The sequence below is a fragment of the Pogona vitticeps genome, chromosome 6 (genome assembly GCF_051106095.1).
Source record: "Pogona vitticeps strain Pit_001003342236 chromosome 6, PviZW2.1, whole genome shotgun sequence".
Lineage (NCBI taxonomy): Eukaryota > Metazoa > Chordata > Lepidosauria > Squamata > Agamidae > Pogona > Pogona vitticeps.
Window position 1 is genome coordinate 31,449,759 of NC_135788.1, and position 22,507 is coordinate 31,472,265.

The 22,507-nt window shown below is 40.4% G+C and overlaps 1 long non-coding RNA gene across 1 annotated transcript; it reads left to right on the forward strand.

The window, feature by feature from the left end:
- The first annotated feature begins 1,770 nt into the window (after positions 1 to 1,770).
- LOC110073222 (uncharacterized) lies at positions 1,771 to 20,937 on the forward strand. Its single transcript, XR_012088295.2, has 5 exons — positions 1,771 to 6,355; positions 7,994 to 8,147; positions 11,047 to 11,155; positions 13,874 to 13,930; positions 16,932 to 20,937. It is a non-coding gene; the product is annotated as an uncharacterized LOC110073222 (long non-coding RNA).
- The last annotated feature ends 1,570 nt before the right edge of the window (positions 20,938 to 22,507 follow it).

Here is a 22,507-nt window from a genome sequence, read left to right on the forward strand (position 1 = left end):
CCCAAAGCCACTGAGCTATCCAGCAGTTAAATTTTCTGTGGCACTGTGGGCTAAACCGCAGAAGCCTCTGCTGCAGGGTCAGAAGACCAGCAGTCGTAAGATCGAATCCAAGCAGTTTGCCAACCTAGCAGTTCGAAAGCATGTAAATGCGAGTAGATAAATAGGTACCACCTAGGTGGGAAGGTAAAACGGCGCTCCCTAGTCATGCTGGCCATGTGACAACGGAAACTGTCTTCGGACAAGCGCTGGCTATACGGCTTGAAAAACGGGATGAGCACCACCCCCTAGAGTCAGACAGGACTGGACTAAAAATGTCAAGGGGAACCTTTACCTTTTTAATGCATCTATTAAGAGGGGGCAGTGCTTGAAGGTTGTGCATCTCACATCTCAGAGGTCCATGGTGCTGATCTGATCAATCACAGGACTAAAATACAGCCTGCAAATGAAGAACAGGGAGTAAGAGTCTTTTTGGCTTGCCTAACTGTATTGCAACACATATCCTAAGAGACACATCACAGAACTATTTTATTTCTCTCCAAAAGAAAAAGACATCAACTCCTACATATTTTCCTTTCAAAGTGCACATAAAAATGGCCAAATTGACTTAGCGCTCTCTATCATGATTGTTGTTTTTAAATCCCTGGCTTTCTCAATGCAATAGTAAAAGGTCAGTTTACATTTTTATTTTTCAAATGGAAGATACCAATCTGGTCTTTGTAACATGCACATGTCAAGCACACTTCTCAGTTTCTTTCCCTTTTTTTAAGTGAAAAGGAGAGAAGAATAACTGCAAAAATGTTAGCTTTCCAGATGTGTCTGTTTAGGTTATTGACTACTTGGTTTCTACATAAAGAGTTTGGGAAGATAATTACACCTCCGTGGTGTCAAGACAAATGAGGAGAATATGCTAGCTCAGAGTTATACTAATGCAAACATTTATGGAAAGTTTGGGCCAACCATGACCACATAAATGCTAGAAAATCTAAACCTGTTTATTGCTTTTAAAAAAAAGAAATTAAGTCTTAATCCTATCTTTGAAACCTATTGGGCAGAGCGATCCTAACCCCCAGATCAGTTCTGCTAACAGCTGGGAGGGAGGACAGGATGGCATGGCAGTGCTGTCTATGTAAAAAACCCTGAAAGGTTGGGATCCGGACTTACCTGGTTCTGCATTGAGGCCAGAACAACAGTTGGGGCTCTTGTGGTGATGGATGAAAAGGTGCCCAGGAGGCCCACGTTAGGCACAATAGTGCCGCTCCCAGTTGGGGGAATTGGCTGGCTCAGGGAGAGGGGGCGGGGCCTCCTATTGGCAGCTCTGAGGGGTGGGTTTTCCACTCCATTCCACCGGCACAGGTTTAAAAGAGGGCGAGCTGAGGCAGAGAGCCTCAGTTCACCGGAGCGCAAGTTCCCCAACCCTTCCGCCCTACATAGTTGCACTAATTTCCTGGGCTGCACAGAATGTTATGGAGTAACTTCTGTTATTGTTCTGTTCCCAATTGTCACAACTTAGTGGGTGTTTTTACGCATTGGGATGGATCCAACCAGTTGTTGGGCAGCAGGCGAGGACCTGCTTGTCTGGGTGGGGGAGCAATCCCCACATGGGAACCAGGGACGGGGTGCTGATCTGCCCCAGCTCGGGGGAAGAGATTTGCCCCTGCCCCTGAGTGGCAGGGGGGGCACAGAGTGGCATACATCTGCATGGCCCTCTGGAGGAAAATGCCAACTCAAGAGGTCTCTCAGGGAGACAGTGGTCTGCATCGAGAGGCACTCAGGTCTCCTGATGAGGTGGATCCGACCCAATGCTTGACCAGGATGACCACTACTGTGATTATTAAAGTTGTGGCCAATCGAGGGATTGTCACTCTCAAATTGGCCTTCTCAGCTACACTAGACGCTGTTCCAGGTCCTCCATACAGAGCACTTTACCATAGTCTCTTGAGACTGAAGGACGCCTAACCTGGCCTTTCCCCCCCAATTAAATGAGGTGTGTGTGTCAGTTATTCTAGGTCCAGCTGGCTTAGCAGTAGGCCATCAAAGGTTCACTGTATGTCTGAATTGTTTTAATGGCACACAGTTATTATATTTGCATTAAAAATTGTGCACTTTCTTTTTTTCCCCATTAAATGAATATTTTTATTGTATTTTTTCTAATTTTCTATCCGTTGCAACCAGAGTGAGTCATTACAATCCGTTCCATTCATTTCATCTTATCTTATATTCTCTAACATAATATTAATCCAATCTATTCTACTTAAATCTGTGTAGATTTCATCCAGGTATAAAGAGGTTCCCATTTATTATTATCCAGTCTATCACTTAGTGTGTCTATCAAAATATCCATTTCTGCTAGTTCCAAAATCTTCTCAATAAATTCCTTCTTTGTCAGCACCTTTGTCGTCTTCTACTTACTGGCATATACAATTCTAGCTGCAGTTATCAGGTGTAAGGTCGAATAAGTCTTGTGTTTTTTTCCCCCGAGTGTGGCTGGTAAAATATTCAATAAGAAATTTCTGGTTTTAAAGCAATTTTAAGCCCTAAAATTTTCTCTATCATTTCATGAATCATTTCCCAAAAGTCCTTGGCCCTATTGCACACCTACCACATATGATAAAAGGTCCCAACTTTCTTTTCACATTTCCAACATTTATTAGACACATTTTTATACATTTTTGACCAGGCACTTAGTTCTACATTATGACCTTTATTTTCAGCCCATTTTGCCATGCAATCCTTCACAATTTCATCTTCCATTTTTTGCTCCATTAAAGTATTATATAAACTTTTAATCAATTTTTCCTCTGAGTCCTGAGTGAGAATTTGTGCTCTTTCTTGTGTAAATGCAGCTTGGAGAAACAGAAGTAAGGGAACTGGATAGCTGCCTGTCATTAGATAAATTACAAACTTGAGCAAATGACCACAGAGGTGAGAAAAATATGTGCTTCTACATACATTTTACCTCTCACCACTTGACAAAGTCTCACTTCTTAATTTGGGCTAAGCATACTGTCTAGTTTGACCCTCATTCTTAGCGAAAAAGTACATTTGGAAACATCTCTTGAGGACGAAGCATTGAAGCTAGCAGTTCTTTCTGGCATCAAAAGAAAAAACTTTGAAACCCATTTGCCAATTTTACTCAGTTATGGTTTTTTCTTTTCTCATGAGAGCCATCATACTAGTTGGGATGCTGATGCTTTCTTTACATTATATTCTCTCATTCAAACTTTATAATTGGCATAATTTTCTGCCTCTGTGGGAAGGATTGATTACCCATTGGGGTTTCTCCCCCACTCTCCAACTGATGATGAATTAAGGATTAGCCCTGAGGTGGCTTCCTTGAACCTTCTGCCCCTAATCAAGTTAGAGCATCATGGCCTTAGGGGACATTTTCTCTTCTGACAATGTAACACAATGCACAGCTCTTCATTCTTCATTCTAATTGGAACCTTGATGAAAGTAAGCAAAAGAAGGAAGTTTCATGGAGCCCTTCAAACTGTTTTCCTGGGAAATGTTAAATGGTTTTTTCCTCTTTCTTTCTGACTAAGAAAATAATAATCATTTTGAAGTTGAAAAGACCAGCAACCATAGCTAGGGTTTCTGTCATAGATCTATTGCAATGTAACCACAAAGGAAGTGAAATAAGACCCATGTGAGGACAAAAGTAAGAAAAAAATATTTTAGTTCCTCCTAAGGTAAAAGAAAACTTGCCTGTCATTGTCTACTCATGTTATATGTCCTTCTTTTGAACCAAACATGTGGAGCATTCAGAAGTTTAGATAATGAGGATAATGATAAACACCGTTTAATTTAGTTGGAAGTCAGGCTCTAGCAATAATATTTTATGGAGAAAAACATGTCCTCGTTGAGTTGTTCTCAGATTTTGTCATTATGGTTATTGTTTCTTGGAGTGATACAGTCTGTCACCATAGAATTAAACCTCTCTCTTTAGAAACTCTTGATTCAAAATCAAATGCTCTCCATTTTTCCAAAGGGAAGGTGTTTTTTTTTTTTTTTTTTCATTTTGCCATTTAAAGTCATGAATAAGTTGAAATGCAAAGGGCTAAACAGTAAAGGACCAATATCCAGTGTACTCACCAAACTCAAACTCCCTCAAGCTGTTTTGCCCATCTTTGCCCATCTGCCAACAGAAGCTGCTGGTTGTTGTATATCTCTTCTGTGCCAGCAAAAGGCTCTTAGGCCATAACATACATAGTCCAGGAGCTTACAAAGTTAATTTTCAACATCATGTCATGAGATTCTTGGTCCACGTTGACAGAGAAGAAATTTTTAAGCAATATTTTACAACATGAGTTTTAGTTCTCAGTGGAAAGGTATGCCTTTACCATAAATCTCTTCCTAGGCACAGTGGGACATGTATTTCTCATCTCTTTATCAGCATGAACATTAACACTTTGCTAAGAGACTTTTTTTTCCTACCATATTTTCCTTCCCTGGCTCCCCCTATATTGCCTCCCTCTTCTCCCACCCCACATCCTTTTGATGGTCCTTGGGGTGAAACAAAACACCAGAAGGCAGAAACACATGGATCAAACATTAAATATGCTCATTTAGAGCACTACTTAAAATATTAAACCTAAATTTGCACATACTGCAACTTGCACAAATGGTCAAGGGTGTGATTATGCAACCCTACCAGGAACAAGCAGACAGACAGAAAGACTAGGAATTGGACAGATAGAACCATGGGTGTTCCACCAATAAGCTCTTGTTTGTCCAGATAGCGGACTTTTTAGGCTGGCTTTTGCAAGGCATGATGATAATTTGAGGCTGGGGACACACAGAAGGATTCCTCAAAAGTAAATGTGAACAAGAACAGACAAATTCCACCCAACTGCTCACTACTGAATCTTGCATTTATTGCTTCCACCAAACTGATTCCACATTATCTTGGCCAAATATATGGGCACAGCCCTACATTAGTTAATTATTGAGAGCCACTGGCAAGAGAGAATTAGTCACTGGGAAAGAGAAGCATTCTTAAATCCTCCCACACAAATGGATTCTCGTCATCTAAAGCCAATTTGAACAAACAATTGATTCTCAGTTGGGTTTGCTTCATATTTCACAACTGTAGATTACAAACCAACCAGTTAAACAAGAACCCCTACGAAGCATGTTAAAAGTGACTTGCACGGACAACTGAATATTAAAATAAGTGGGTAGAGTAAGGGTTACATATCTCCTTCTTACCTATATATTTTGCCAGGCAAGTATCCCTCATCACATTGTTTGCGCTATGAGGGAATTATTCCTTTTATAGCATTTGCTTTCATTCAGATGATAGGTGGCTTGCTCCTGAACTGGTATGAGAAGTTTTTGACATATAAAAGGATCATTTCATCAGCTCATAATAACTCTCATCTGCTGCCCACTGCTAATTTTATTTTTCCACTTAGATTTGGGAAGGGGTCAAGCAAAACCAGAGTGCAGTATTTGGAGATTACTCACACTAATCGTTCTTGTATAATAGGTCAAGATGTCTGACTAGAGACAAGCTAATGGAAGAAAGGATGTCATATGTTTACAAACATTTCCGTTAACATGCTGAAATGGCAAGCTTATTCATCCTTGGCCAAAGGTCATTTTGAGGAGAAAAAAGAAATAGTAGGGATATTAATCATACTGACGCCTGATTGTCTGATACATTTTGACATATTGTGGAAACTTGTTACAGTGAAATCTGGCAGGGAGTTTGGCCATTTTTAAAGCATAATCTTTCATCGAGCCATTTGTCTTTGCCATGTTAAATTTTCATATGTTACAACATCAAATTTAAAAAATGTATTTTAGAAAGAAAAATGTACACCATGATACTATTCCCTCTGCCCAGCTATCCACCTAGCTATCCATCTAGCTATTTTTCTTTGGCATTTACAGGGTTGACCAGATGCTTCAGAATGGCACAGGGTATGAATTAGTACTTCAAAGACTACAAGCTGTGAGTCATCTGGCAGTAAATGACTGTTCTGCTGTGGATATCACAGGGGGACTGTGTAGGTGGAGATGGCTTATCTCCAATGACTTTGTTGCCATTATGGCTCATCGCTCCAGGAAGTAAAGGGAAACAGAATGCAAATCTTGTGGCTATACTAAACCATACATCTCACCAAAAAGAGTTTTGACACTCTTTATATATGTGAGGCAGTTGAGCAGTTTTGAAAAACTGTCATATTTTAGGCACAGAATATTTATATTATTCTGATATAAACAAAAGGAGCCTTGTGGTGCAGTGGCTAAACTGCAGTACTGCAGTCAAGACTCTGCTCATGATCTGAGTTTGATCCTGAAGGAGTCAGGTAGCCAGCTCAAAGATGACACAGCTTTCAATCATCCCAAGGTCAGTAAATTGAGTACCAAGCTTGCTTTGGGGGGAGGATGTACCTCCTGTATAATTAAGTTGTAAACAATTGTTGTTGTAGGTTTTTTGGGCTGGCTGTAGCATTTGTTATATTTTTGTGGTGGGCTTGAATACTGTTTGTAATCCTGAATAGGACAAAAGCCTATCTCACAGCCATAAATACTCCACTCCCAAGCCAACTACACCAGAGCACAGAGTGCTGTCCTCTGAAGATGCTGGCCACAGAGACTGGTGAAACGTTAGGAAGAACAACCTTCAGAACACAGCCAAAGAGCCCAAAAAAACCACAACAACCATTAGATCCTGGCCATGAAAGCCTTCGCAAATACAAGTTGTACACAACCCAGAGAGAGCTTTAAGTGTTATGAGGCAATATATAAGGAGCACACTTTATTTGATTTTTTTCAAATACATCAGGATGACAATAGTTTATTCCTGTCACTCAAAGATGGATACAAACATACATGAAGGCACTGAGGAGCAAAAAATATTTCCAAAGGATATTGAACGATCAGGCAAAGGGTGAGATGTTGAATTTAGCAAGCCTATGTTTAGAAAACCCAACATAGATCCAAAAACTAGTTTGATGAGAACCTTCTCTGATGTGTGCCTTTGCTTTCCCTGCCTTCTGCTGACTTTGGGCTGTGAAACTGTCTCTGATGTCAGTTTTGAATTATTTGCTTCATGATTGTGAGTGCTGACTCAAAAGTTAGATGCCTGGAGAGGGAAGCTGCATCTTTGTCTGTATGTGCTCTAAAAAACAAATCATTCATCTCTTTCCCTTATGAGAAATGTTTTTTTTTTTTGAAAACAATGGCACTATTATAAATATTTCATGACACTGCCTACCACATGGTTTTCTGTTATTTTCCTGAACATTCATAGCAATTCTTTACCCAGTATATGATTTTTATTCCCCCTTGTGTGTGTGTGTGTGTGGGTGGGGGAAATAAGGACACAGTATTCGCATAAAATATGCAAATATTATTAAATAACCAAAAATGCACATTTAGAAGCAATTACTAGAATTTAAACCGAAACAGCACAATTAATCATAGTGAGGAAGACTGACTTAATAGGCCTGTCAACTCAGTATACTGTCCTGGTGCTTCTGATGGGCCACTTTGAGGCCCAGATTCTGTTTTCTTCTTGGCTGCTTTTCATTAAACCTCATTTGGACTGTACAAGCCTTCAAAGAGAGATGTCTTCAGTCAAAGGTCTGCCATGACAGAGCTTCAAATAGTCCTCTCCAGATTAAGAGACATGTGACCCTATAACCAAATCCTCCCAGGTGAAGAGGGAGTTCAAATTATTAGTGACAATGGAAAATGTCTGTAAAACATTGGGTTCTCCCCCATTCCCTGTGTTCTAAATTCACTTGTAAAAGATGGCTCCTCCATAAATTCCCAGACTTTTCCCTCGTGAGCCCCAACATCCCTTAACAGAAGTCTGCAGAGCTACTGCTAATTCTGTTGTGGTGGCTGTGGCAACAGCGACAGCAGCAGGAGGAAAAGGTCTGGTTTGCTTCCTTTCCGCCCTCACATCCCCCTCCTCTAACAGTGCTTGGTTTTGCTGCTCTGTTTTAATTCTGTTATTGTTTGGTTTTGTGGTTTTTAGTTTTATAAACTACCTGGGAGGCCCTTCTTACAGACCAAACGTCCTTATAGAAATGGCTTTCTAAATGAAATAAATGGACAAGACTCCTTTTTCTTCATTGAGCAAATATATTTACAGCAAGACACCAGGGATCCTTGGAGGTATCATTTTTCAGGTCAGTCCACATCCATACTGACTTTAGATACACCAGGACAACTACGATTCCCAAGATTCACAGCACCCGGAGTGCTGCTGTTTCTTCATTTCAGATGTCCAGGAAGACAGGAGATAGGAGAGAAAGAGGACATCTCTTTTTCCTCACTGCTACTGTCACAATCTCCAACACACCAGTGGATCAATGAGTTAGTGAGTAGAGATGGGCTATTCGTATTTCTATCCCTGGGGATCAGGATATGAATATATTGTCACTATAGGTGCCACGAAGATCTAGCTCCTCCACCCCCAATCACTCAGTCCACTCACTGGTCGCCTTGTAGCCCCCATAGCCATCCTCCATGTCATCACACCAATCACGGAAGCGGCACAGCTGGTGCTTCCTCACCTCCCCACACAGCCAACTTCTCAGCAGCTGAGTTCCCTGTCCCACCTCCTTGCTGGAGTGGTTGGCTGTGCAGGGAGGCGGGGAAGCACTGACTGGGCTGCTTCTGTGATTGGAGAAGCCATGCAGTGACCAGGGCAGTGGACCGGCCATTTTTTTGGGGGGGGAATTGACTCTCCATGGCACCTCTGGTGCCAATATTTGTATTTGTATCCCAGGAATATGAATAGCCTAACTCTATTGGCAGGTGATTGGGTAAGACCCAAAGGAAGGAACTATTTTCTCACTTGGGTTCAAAGCTGACCCAGGAATAAGTTGGAGGTCAAAATGCTTGCCAAATACTTAAGAAGAGCGCTGGAGATCAGTCAGGTTGATATTCTGAACCAAAGAATAAAAATTGAGGCATAAGTATTTATTTAGTGTATTCACCAATTTTTAAAAATGTTTTTAATTTGCTATTGTTTATTTGTAGTTTATATTTTATTTATTGTTCTAAACTACCTAGAATACTGCATCTCACTAATGAGGCAGTATACAAACAAACAAACAAACAAGTTCAAATTGTGGGATATTACATCAGAATCTGACATTTAAACATGCCACCCAGAGTACACCTTTGGTCTAGATGGGCAGGGTGGAAATCCAAATAAATACATAAATAAAATAAACTAAACTTCTTACCACATTGGCTACAAGTGTGAATGGTCTTAACAGTTTTGGTCGCCACACCTCAATAAAGACAATGTAGAACTGGAAAAGATGCAGAAGAAATCGACTAAAATGATGACTGGGCTGTGGCACCTCCCTTATGAGGAAAGGCTCTTTAGTCTAGAGAAGAGGCACGTGAGGGGGGACATGACTGAGATGTATAAAATTATGCAGGGGATGGATAAAGTGGATAAACAGAAGCTCTTTTCCCTCTAACACAATACCAGAATCAGGGAACATCCACTCAAATTGAGTGTTGGGAAAGTGAGAACAGACAAAAGAAAATATTTCTTTACCCAGCATGTTGTTTGTCTGTGGAACTCCTTGCCACAGGATGTGGTGATGGCATCTGGCCTAGACGCCTTGAAAAGAGGATTGGACAGATTTCTGGAGGAAAGGTCCATCACAGGTTACAAGCCATGATGGGGATGAATAATCTCCAGGCTTAAAAGGAAGTTACCTGAAAATGCCAGATGCAGGAGAGGGGTATCAGGAGACAGGTATCTAGTTGTCTCGTGTGCTCCCAGAGGCATCTGGTGGGGTCACTGTGAGATATAGAAAGCTGGACTAGATGGGCCCTTGGCCTGATCCAGTAGAGCTCTTCTTATGTTCTAACATATCCCCTCTCTGGTAACATCTCCTTTTCAATTTGTACCACCCATGAATATAGGTAGAATTGTTGGAGAGGTAAGAGTCACTATATATGCTAGCTCCTACCTTATGAAATTGATGGGGGGGAGGACTAAGATGAGAGAGTGAAGAAAAAGGTGAATACCTCTATGCAGCAGAGTTCTAATATGTGCCAAAGAGGTAGCACTAACACATTTGCTGCAACAGCTCTACATAAACTCCGTCAGATAGTTTTTTTTTTAAAAAAAAATCTCTTATCTCCAACATTTTGTCCCAACCCTAAAAGTTCCTAGATGAGACAAAAGTTCCTAGATGAGAAAGTTCCATTGGAGATGCAAACAAGGTCAGTGCTGTCTCCCAATTGACCAATGACAAAACAAAACAAGCTAACTTGAGAAATGTGGATCTAGGCAATCTTGTTTTAAAAGAAACAGACAATATTTCCATCTCAAAGATGCCTTGTTCTAGATACAGAGTCTCCTCTAGCTAGGGCTGTGAGCATTTGTTCCCAAACTCTAGGACACGTCCCTCTTGGGTGGTATTGAAGGAATTCCAAGGGTGACATGCTTGATAGCTCAGTGGTTTAGAGATAAGCAAGAGGTTAGATGTTTGGATCCCAACTCTGCCTCCCTGATAGGGGATGGACTTGATTATCTGTAGAGTCCCTCCCTGCTTTGCAGTTCTAAGGTTATTGTTATCAAGAAACAATATTTTAATCACTTAAAAAAATTCTGTGATAGATATAACTACTAGAATTTAAGGTTTGTTGATAAAAAACCATTTAAACTTATATTTTATTTAATTTTAAAACCAGTTTTTGGATTTATTTTTAATTTTAAATTACAATTTTTTTGTTAAAAGGGGCTTGGATGATGGTAAAGAAGAAGTGGGGAGATTTGTGGGTTTCTTAATTATTATTATTTTTTTAGGATGAGCGTGTGATGCCAAAAGTTTTGTGAACCATTGTTCTAAAGATAGTATGTTGAGGTTTGTAGTTTATTGGCAATCCGGAATCATCTGTGTTCCCGTGATTGTAACATTCTCATAATAAATAATGTAATGTATTCTCATGATAGCTCGAATTATTTGTATTGGCTTAAGATTCAATAGTTACTCTGCTTTCTGTAATTTTTTTTCTAATGCAAATTATACTGGTTCCTGTTTCTCCCTTGTTAAGAAAAGGCCACATCACTTCAATATTTTGTTCAGAAAAGTCATGGGACACTTACTTTGAGATTTCCTGTATTTTGATGCTGCAAGCGTTCCAAAACCTAAACTTCATACAGGCAAGCGCATTTCACAAGTATCAAGTATTAAATGTTTAGCCATGTGGCAGAACAAAAAGAGATGTAGAAAACTTAACTTTGCAAAGATTTCTCTAGAGAGATAGAAATAGATGTATCCCTATATATTTGTTAACAAACTAGATTTATTTTGTTGATTATTTATTTATTTAAAATATTTTACCCTGCCTTTCTCCTCACAAAGAACCCAAGGAGGCTTACATCATTAAAATACAATATTTGAAACTATACATATTTAAAAGGGTCATATACCACACTAGAACATGGTAAACAAAAACAATACCAAAAATACTTTCAAAGCAGTAAGGCACAGCAAAGCTTGCCTGAAGAGAAAGATACGTATTCGCCTGTTTTTGGAAGGACAGCAAAGATGGGACCAGCCTGGCTTCCTGTGAGAGGGAGTTCCAATGTCTGGGGACAGCAACAGAGTGTCTCCTGTGTCCCCACCAAATATACCCGTGAAGGTAACGGGACTGAGAGAAAGGCCTGTCCTGCTGATCTTAAGACTCAAGCAGACTTATAAAGGGAGAGGCAGTCCTTGACATAGCTTGGACCCAAGCCATTCAGGGATTTATAGGTTAGAACTAGCGCTATGAATTCTGCCCAGAAATGGATCAGCAGCCAATGGAGCTGCTGAAACAGGAGGATTATGTGATCCCTGTGAACAGCCCCAGTTAGCAATCTAGCCGCTGGTTTTGTACTTGCTGAAGTTTCCAGACACTTTCCAGAGGCAGCCCCAGAGTGCACCTTTGTTTTTAGAGGGAGTGCAACCCTGTCCAGCACAGACTATATCCCTCTTCCTCGATTTGCCTTCTGACTGATCAGGAGCACCTCTGTTTTGTCTGGATTAAGTTTCAGTTTATTCATCCTCATCCAATCCATTACTGATGCCAGACACTGATCTAGAGCCAAAACAGCTTCCTCGGATTTAGATGGCAATGGGAGACAGAGTGGGGTGTCAACCACATACTGCTGTCACCGAATTCCAAAACTCTGGACAATCTCCCACTGGTTTCATGTAGATGTTAAATAACATGGGAGACAAAACAGAACCCTGAGGGACCTCACAGGCCAGCGCCGGGGTGTCAAACAAGATTTTCCCAGCACCATGTATTTTCAGGAATGAGTATAGTTGCTTATGAAGGCATAATGACACTACGCATATACTTAACAAGGAGGTAAAAATCCAATGGCTGCAAAACCACAAAATGTCCTTCATGATGCAAGTTATTGATTATCTATAATAGTGAAAGATATTTATTTATTGGATTTTTACCCCACCCCTCTAGACCATGTCTACTCGGGGTGGCTTACATAGATAAAAACAGAACAATATAAAAATATATATAAAATCATAAAATTACAATTATAACAATTAATTTGAAGCAGACATTACCAAGATGGCATGAATCAAAAGAAAGAGAAATAAGAATCACTTAATTGACTCACCCCCCCCCCCAATGGTAGAGAAAAAAAGCTACTTTGGGAGCAAAAAGGTCTTAACAGGTTTGAATCAGCAGTTGGGTCATGTGGTCAGCAAAAAAAAATACTTCAGAATTCGCCCATTTTATGAGTGGAGCAAATTCTGTGATAATTGACCATGTTGTTACAGCCTAAGTCCCAGTGAACTCACTGACAATTGCCTCTGAACAAATACTATGTCCAATGACACTGGTTAGGTTGCAGTCCTTAACATACTTCCAGAACAGTCTAAGTAAGGCAGAGAAAGATTAAAATGGCAAAATGGATACGAAGCACTTGTTTGATGGTTTGGCATGGTTCATTTACCAGCACCTCAGCTGATCCACAGTTTGGTGCCTTGCCCCCTCCTGTGGGTGCCCACTCAGAGGCAGTGTCCTGGCTTCCCTGCCCCACTCCTCTGGGTACTGTCTCTGAGTGGGTGCCCACTGGAGGGAGGGCGGCACTGAACCATGGATCAGCTGCAGGGGGGGGTCAGTAAACAAACAGCAATGAACCCCCAAACTAGTGGATCATGCTCATCTCTACTGCTCTCTGCCAAGATGGAGAGTGGATGACAGAAAGGCAAGTCTTACCTTTCCTCCTTTGGAGCAATACCCATGTGTGTTCCAGCACCTGAAAAGGGAAAACACAAGTGTTTTCCCAAAGTGTGCTTACACGTTAAAACATGTCTGCCCATGTCTGAGTACTTTGTTTTTAGAGAAGAATCATGCCCCAGGAAACATGATGGTTGCCCCAAACAACTTAAGTGCTAGAGTGCCTTATTTAGCAGTAAATTCAGCAGCATTCCACCACAGACAGAAATAGGAGCTGCAGGAATCTATGCAGTGCATAGGCCATGCATTGCCTGTCTCTTCTTGTCCCCTCCATTTTGCTACCACTGAGTGTCAGCATAGTTTCTTACTAGATGAGATGGTGATCATGTAGCTAGAAGGGATGCTGCCTCAAGTGGAGAAAAAGGTGTAACTGTGAAAACCTATCAAAGGAAGAAATGTGCTTGGCACTGGAGTTATGTCTGGAATGCACACAACAGCCTCCAATGCATGTCTAATTCTGGAGACATGCAGAAGAAAGGAGATTATTATTGGAGAGAAAATATTATAAGGAGAGGAAGGACACATTATTTTGAACATACGTTTTGACCCTGGGTCTTTTTGGTGTTTACTTTCTTCTGAAGAATAGAGGATGGATTAACACAGAACTTTTCATTTCTTTCACCAGGACATTCCTTTCTACAGATTCATACTCTCCTCAAGTCCACTCCCACATATGCTTGAGGTAAGGTAATTTTTTTAAAAATAGCTCAAGAAACAGGACTGCTTCTATATTGTTCTCTGTCTGTCTGTCAAAGCAAGCTGCTTTGAAGTCTTTGAAAGAAAAGCAGGATATAAATGTGGTAATTATGTGCTAATATTTCTAGGGAACAGTGTACTTTCTCACAGATTGTGAATACCACACATTTAGGTAAAACAGAAAATAGTTTGATGATGATAATTCAGACTTACAGCAACCCCCCCCCCCCGGGGTTCTAGATAGAAATACTTAATAGTGGTTCACCATTTCCTCCTTCTGGTGGTGCTCTGGGACTGTGTAACATACTCAAACATACACAGGTGTCAGGACATTTGTGTGAGCCACAAATGCTCCCTATGATCTCGGCTGGCACCTTTCCCAGGAGGCACAGTGGGGATTGAACTCCCAGCCCTTGGCACCACAATCAGCCATGCCAGCTCATTAAGCTATTCCAGCACTGCAAGCTATACCTGCCAGATAAATAAAATCTTCTAAAAATATTGCACTTTTAAGTCATGCCATCTGTGTCTTGAGAATACAATCTCAAAGACAGATAGGGTGTAACTGGCAAAAGGCATTTTTACATATTTGGTTCAGCTTTGAATGATCTGTTGCAGAGATTTCCTGTGATGTATATTAAATAAACTCCTGGCAAGATGGAAGGCAGAGATCAATAGCAAAATTTGACCCACAAATGTCCAGAGCAAACAAAACCTGCTTTGCCCACATCTTGGCACATGTTTCAAAATGTTTGCTGAACACACATTATATGAGTCACTAACTGGGGGAGGCACTACAGACCCACAGAATGACCAGAGCTTTCTCTTATTTCTTGAACCGTGGTAACTTCAGCAAACTGAGACCCGGATTTAAGCTTAGCTATTCAAACAAGAAGGGACGGCCTTTGCCAACCTTAGTCTCAAGTAGCTCAGATGAAATGTTTGCCTACTGGAAGCCCATGGAAGTTCATCGTTATATGTTCTTTTTCTTTATTCGTGTCAGAATCACCACAATATAATTAACAGAATGCAATATAAAAGAGGGCAAGAACCTCTATATAAGCATGTATAAGATACAGTCTGGTTTACAAAAATAAATCTGTAAAGCCTAGATAAATAGATCAAATAACTGGCTTATCTTTGCAGTCTAGAAATACCAATGTAATATAACTCATCATATGAACACCATTATGGGCTGAAAATCATTTTAAGAGGGTAAGAAGAACCCTCACAACTACCATTAAATGGAGCTCTGAACAGGTGGCAGCTTATTTCATGTTACCTCTGCTTATTCATGTTAGCATCTTTTTAGTCTACACTGTATATGAGGCAGGAGAGTCTCTTATTAGACCCAACCTAGATGTTTTATTGCCTGAGATAAAAATGATTATCCATCTGGCATTTAAATCTTTCTTCAGTCCTGTGAGGAGAAAGGGTCTTCTTCCACACTTTATGGCAGAAGGCAAGCTTAGTCAATGCAGGGCAACCATATGGCTCACACCTATTCCTTCTTCAGTATTTTGGCCCCTGCTTAGCATCTTTTGCTAGCAGCACCTGCTATCTGTGGTATTTTATTGTTATTGGGCAGAATCCTATTAATTACATCCAATTGTATAACTTAGTTGGTATAAAGCTCACCTGTAAACAGCCACAAGTTAAAAAGTTGGTGCACCAGCAAATGCCTACATGGACTTCTTAGCATGGGCAATTCACCACGTAGATTTATGACAAAGGAGTTGTGCTGGCAGAATTTTCAATTGTACTCCAACCACTGTGATTGCATTTCATTATATGTTTATGGTTTTACTGTAAGCTGCATTACAGCCATTTGCCAAAAAGTGGGGAAATGCACTATTATTAACAGTAACAGTGGCTACTATATTAACAAATTAAAAAAAAAACCCTTTTAAGAAAGGGAGGTGGAGATTGGATTAATCCAGTGTTTAGTTGTGCTTATAGTTAACCCACTGAAATCAGTGAAACTTATTGGCTACGTTAGGTTGTATTGTATGCATTAGGAAGTATATCAGATCTATTCAAGCTACGTACATGATAAAAATAATACAACTATTTTTAGTTCAAGACATATTTACAAAACTGAACAAAGGGGCTCTTGTTCTGTTTTCTAGGTCATCAGGAATTGTTTTCCCTAGCATGTGTTTTAATTCCAGTTTTTAAGTGATTAATATGATGAGATTGCAACAACATGCCCTGAAAGAACAGTTTGCAGTCTAAGTATTTCCTCCAAAACTCAACTAAATCATTCTCTGCTTCTCTTAACATTTAATTATCCTTCTTTGTATCACACTGGACAAGTCTTCTCCTGTTTGTGTTTTGCTAGAAGTTACACACATAACTGAATATAACATCTTACTATTTTGCCGGGATTTATTTTTTGCCGCATGTTTTCATATGCATTTGGTCATTGTCTCTTTGGCATATCTCTAGGAAACATATATTAAATACCTTGCAACAACTTGTGCCCATGATGCATCCACTCTACATCACCAGGGACGAGACAATTCTAACAGTAAGACTTTTTATAGGCACTGATCCACAGTGTTAACATTTCTGTGATGGTGGGTTCTCACATTGTTGTTATGTACCCAGGAGGCAGTTCTATGGAGAAATGAATCACTCTTATTTGCACAAAATAGTTTACAATACCACCAATAAAACAAGGAAACAATCCCACAATCTTGTAACATATGAGAGAATTCCAAACAGCTCCCAGTCTGAGGAAACTCAAGATAAAAAGGTGTTACACAAATACTGGAAACACAACAGTTGTGATGGCTGACACACAGCAAAAAAGAACATGCTGGATCTCAAAACAGAAGTCTGAATGTTTTCCATCTCTGGATGCAAACTTTCTAGTAATGTATACAAGCTACATGGCATTTCACAGATGTATGTGCAAGCTGCAGTAGAAAAACACGGTCCTGTTAGGTATACACATACTCAGAGTTGTATCTTTGTCTTTTAAGGAGGCAACATATGTACCAAAGCCTGTCAGTTGGAGTTGCAAGGCCTCACTGCACCAATCTGAAGTCTTGGGGAACTGTTGTGAACCACTGAGTCTCCAGGAGAGGAAACCAACCTCTGGATGAACAATGCCAGGACAGGAGATGTTTTCTCTGTAAGGTGCTCTAAAGCCTAGACACCCATCTCTCTGCAGTCCCAGCTGCCATGGCCCCTTTTCTCCACCTTAAGCTACAAAGACTTTGTCTGGATTGAGCAGAGCCTTCAGTTCCATGTAGGATTTAAGTCTTCTGCTCCCTTATGATCAGGCTGCATCTTTAGGGTAGATCTCTAGGATCTTCTCTTTGACCACAGGACATGAGATCCAGGCCATGGCAAAGATGGCATTCAAAAGCCTCACCTTTTCTCCACCCGGGAGACCATTCGCTTCTTAAGAACTTGCAAAGCTCTAACCTGAATTCTTTCAGGAAAAGGAAGAGCAAACAGAAGGGGGTGAAAGATAATGTGACAAGGAATGTTTCTTGGAATGTTAATATTTTTGAAATAATTAGGGGTGGGGCAAGATACCCAGTGTGGTGTAGCGGACTCAGGAGGCCTAGATTCAAATCCTTACTCAATCATGAAAGCTCACTGGGGGAGTGAAACTAGTAAAACCACTTCTTGAATACCTCACTTAAGGATTGCTGTAAGTTGGTTCCTAGTTGCTGGCACACCACTGTGGGAAGCTCCTGCTCAAGGCTGTTAGTTGTTATCTGTTACAGTGAGAGCAAACACTCCTGGCAGAGAAGCAGCAGCTCCCAGTGGGCGGGGTGACCTCTCATTCTGCCTTTTCCCTTAGAGTTAGATCACAATATCAAAGACTTTCTCCGGCCAATCGTAATGGCGATTAGGTAACTAGTGTCTTATCTGAATTCTCACAACATATGATGTAACTCTTGGTGTATTAATAAAAAGATTTCTCAAGGCATTGCTTGGGGCTCCACTGGATTGGACATCTGCTTGTCGACTTCTTTGCAATTACCTTCCTATTGTTCTGTGATCACCCACATCATTAGCCTTTCTTTGGTCTGTGATCACCTACACACAACAGCAACAGCAACAACATCTGGATGTAAATACTCTTAGAAAAGATCTTTGAGCAAATAATGCAGTATAGTACTGCAAAAGAACTGAGCCTAAACAAAGCTGTCATCAACGATATACCACAGAAACCAGACAGGAACTATTAGAAGCAAGTGTGAACTATAATATCAATGACCACATTTCTTCCTTTGTAAATGGACCCAAATGGTAATTCTGTGCCACTGTTCATGAATTGTATCCACGGAAGGTATGGGAGGTTATAAGGGCTGATCATGCCCCACCTGCCCTGATTTTCCCATGTTGAGTAGGAGGGTTTGAAGCATAAGTGAGCAACATCTGGCAGGAGGACCCATATTGTACTCCTTGAACCTATCAGGAGTCCCTCCCCAACCCTCACCTCCACTGCCACCCCTGAATTTTCCACCCCCCAAAGTTGGGAAAACGTGTATTTCCTCCCAGTTTGGTGGTTCAGCAGCATGAAGGGGAGGAAAGACTTGTTTTGGTCTTAGAAGGTCCACAGGCAGCATGCACCTTGTTTTAAAACAAAACAAAAAAATGGAACCTCATACTATCATATTGCCCAAATTCAGCAGTAATAAATCCAGTTGCCAGGAAAGACATGAATAGTTTGGGTAACGTGGCACTATGGGCTGCACAGTGTCTGCCCCCAGTCTGAATAGAAATAGCGAGGACATTGGCTGAACACATTTTTTGTTTTTTGTTTTAATCCCCTGTGTATTGGAGATCCTTATACAAACCGTGGTTCCAGTCATGGGAACAAACAGAGGTCAGAAACATCCCCCTTTTGGCCCATGCTAGCTGAGAGAGTCTTTAAAAAAATAAAAAATAAATAAATAACTTCTCCAGTTTTTTGAGATATGCTGTCTGAGAATCTACTGTATGTCACTATGTTATAACACATGCATCACACATGTAGTCCTCTGGAAAATATGTGCCGTGGGCTGAAACAACTTATGCTATGCAACTTTGCTGATGTTTGGGGACCATTAAAAAGTTCTTACCGTAGTTCTGAGGAACCTGGTTCTCAGGCAATTTGGGGGCTTTAAATTGTTCCACAGCTTATTTCTACGGCTCTGTGAAGTCTTCCCCAGGATGAAGGGGATCCCTAGGAATCTCTAGGATCTGGGGAAGACCAGGAAGTTTTCAACTGCTCCAAAATGGCTATGGCACAGCCATGGTTCATTATGTGATCCAAGTTGCACGTTATAGCTCCATCAACAGAATTTCAGCCACTGTTTCATTGTGTTTTTTAACTGTCTCACTACATTTTTCAGGGGCAATGTAAACACTTTGCGGAAACATCTATAATAGCACATGTTGTGCTGTCTCCTGGATGGTTTAAATGTGAATCAGGCATGATTAGAAAGGCACACATAAACACAAGGCATTTATAATATCATCCCACTCAATGAGAATGGGACTGGACTGCTGATAAAAATCTTCCTGGCTGAAAGTCACGTCTTAGCTGCCAGCACATGCTCGTTTCTACAGTGTGCCTGCAGTCCTGCTCCAGCTGTGTTAGAAATCCCTGTATTAAACATAATTAAAATATTATAAATCACCATGAAAAATGGTTTACAGCAGTGATAATCCTTTGAGTCAACTGCTACCGAAGTTGGCCAGTTTGCTAAAAACCACAGGAGACTAAATATGAAAAAAAGAAAGAAAGCAAACTTTTTTTCCCTCAGAAGTGTCGATTTCATTAGAATTAGTTTTTAAGTGCCAGCAGCAGGGCCCATTCATTTGGTATGAAAATACAGGAACTGCATGAGAAAATTCTGCAGCTCAGGGGTGAGCATGTCAGCATTCTGGATTTGATCCCCATCTAAAATCTGTGAGGGTCACTGCTAATCAGTTTAGAAAGCAACTTGGAAAAGTTACCTTTTGGGCTCTAATTTCCAGAATGCCTCAGCAAGCAGGGCCCTGCTGGCTGAGGGATTCTGGGAGTTATTGTCCTATAAAGGACATTCTCTAGTTCCAGTTAGGTGGTACTCAGCTAGAATAGTTTGATTCACTATAAGGCAACTTCCTAGTAGCACAATGATCGTAACCCACAAAGATGTCTAGGAGCCAGGTGGACAGGCAGTGCTGAATCCAAACTCCTCCCAGTCTGGGGATGCTGGAAATTGCTTAGGATTACCTGGCTCAACCTTGTACCTGTACTAGTGTCCCTGGGCTGCAAGAGGTTTGGATTAAGCATAACTCAGCTCCTCCTTTCTATGTCCTTTTTTCTTTTCCTTTCCATAGGCAGTTTTTAGCCAACAGAGCAAACTCTGCAGGCAAATCTGTCTCTTAACAGCTTCTGAGGTGGACCAGTATCTCCAGGGGGTTCTACCAGCACAAGGGCATTTCTGCTGGCATAAGGGATTTGTAATAGCAGAAGCAAATCCTTCTTATTCCTAATCCGTGACAGAGTTATTGGTTGTGGTGTCTCAGGATGACTCTACAACTGAAACCTAAGAGAAACAATCAATTTGGTGACATGAACAGCCTCTGAATTAGAGGCAGTTTGACAGTGCTTCCCCCGTAAGCCATAACTGGGATGTTCAACATAAACATATGAGCAGCAGGATTTATTAGTATTAATGTTTTAATGATTGTTTTTAATACTGTAGTGTATAGCACTGGTTCTTAACCTTGGGTTACTCAGGAGTTTTGGACTGCAACTCCCAGAAGCCTTCACCACCAACTGCGCTGGCTGGGGTTTCTGGGAGTTGCAGTTCAAAAACATCCGAGTAACAAAGGTTAAGAACCACTGGTGTATAGGATATTATTATAATATTGCCTATTTTAATGATTTTAATGTTTTTAAAGTTTTAATATTGTTGTACGTCGCTCAGAGACCACTGATAATGGCGCGGCTAAAAAATCTTGTAAATAAAAATACAATAAAACGAACGAACGAACGAACGAACGAACGAACGAACGAACGAACGAACGAACGAACGAACGAACGAACGAACGAACGAACGAACGAACGAACGAACGAACGAACGAACGAACGAACGAACGAACGAACAAACAAACAAACAAACAAACAAACAAACAAACAAACAAACAAACAAACAAACAAACATCATATAACACATCTTTAAAAAGTCATTGTCGCCATGCCATTATATTGCCACTCATGTAAGTGACAACAAGAATAAACAAAATGGAGTTTGAAACCACACCTTGCAAGTCTTTATCCTTCCAAATGCTAACAAATACACCTAGGGATTTCTTAGTGGGGGGAAAGGGGACTCCATCTACGCTAAAACTGCAGACTTCCCTGTGAAATATATGGTGAGTTGGCCGAGTGAATATGCCATTGCAACAAGTAGCAGAAGACTTTATTCATTCTTCAAGAACATCTTTAAGGGTCTTTTCTCTATAATCAAAGAGGAGGCACTTTTAAACCTCTTGGTAATGTACAAGTCACATTTTAAAAATAATACTAGGTGGTGCCAGGGAGAGAGTGTTCAAATGAATCAATTTTTACATGTAGCCAGTGCATGGTGGGGGACAGTGGGATAAGTTCTCACAACATCACGTGCAGTTTCTTCCTTTGGCTGCCGAAATTTAGAGCAGGCAGGCAGGCAGGAAGGAAGGAAGGCTTTTAAAATAAGCCTTTTTCTCCTATTCTGCTCTTGCATATTCGTATTGCAGGAGAGGGGTTGCTTTGGCAGAAGGTGTTGTTGAGAGTGGAAACTAGCATCCAAAGTCTATACCCTGGCAAAACTTTCTGCCCCATCCTACAGTATATTGTATCAAAATATACAATAATGGAGTTTGAACCTATATTGGTTTGACAAATTGGGGGATTGTAAATTCTCTGCATGAACAACAGGACAGCAGTGTAGGCCTGATGAAGTGGGCCCCGATCCATGAAAGCTAGCAGACTGTGTGATATTTATTAATGGACTATAAAGGTATCACCTATTCTTGTATTAATATTAGATGAGTTGTTTTTCACATTCTTTGGAATGGTTTGGATACTCATCACTGGCAAAGGTGTCATATGTTTTACACCCTGCCGTAGCCATGTTTAATTTTTTTGAGAGAATCAATAACCCGTTTTTAAAGAATATGTTAAATATCTGGTACAAGTATAGAAAGAATTTATGTCCATTAGGATTTGTGACTGAAATAGAGAATTTTCCTGCCAATATGAAAGTTTATGCAGAATTATTTAAAGAAAAAAGTGATTGGATTAAAAGACTGGTTGTATAAAATGAGATTGAAAGATCAAATGAAATAAATCCTTCAAAATAAGAATATATCATGGTTGAATTATATGCAATTAGAAAGATGAACTAATGAATGGGTAAAGACGTATAATAAAGGTAGAGAATATATGAAGTATGAACAATTTCTATTATCACCTGAAGATATTCAGATGACCGATTCAGTAGAGAGTGCAGTGATTAAAATTTATAGATTCCTGCTTGATCTAGAAGAAGAAGAGACTGAGAAAGAAGGATTGAAGTTACTG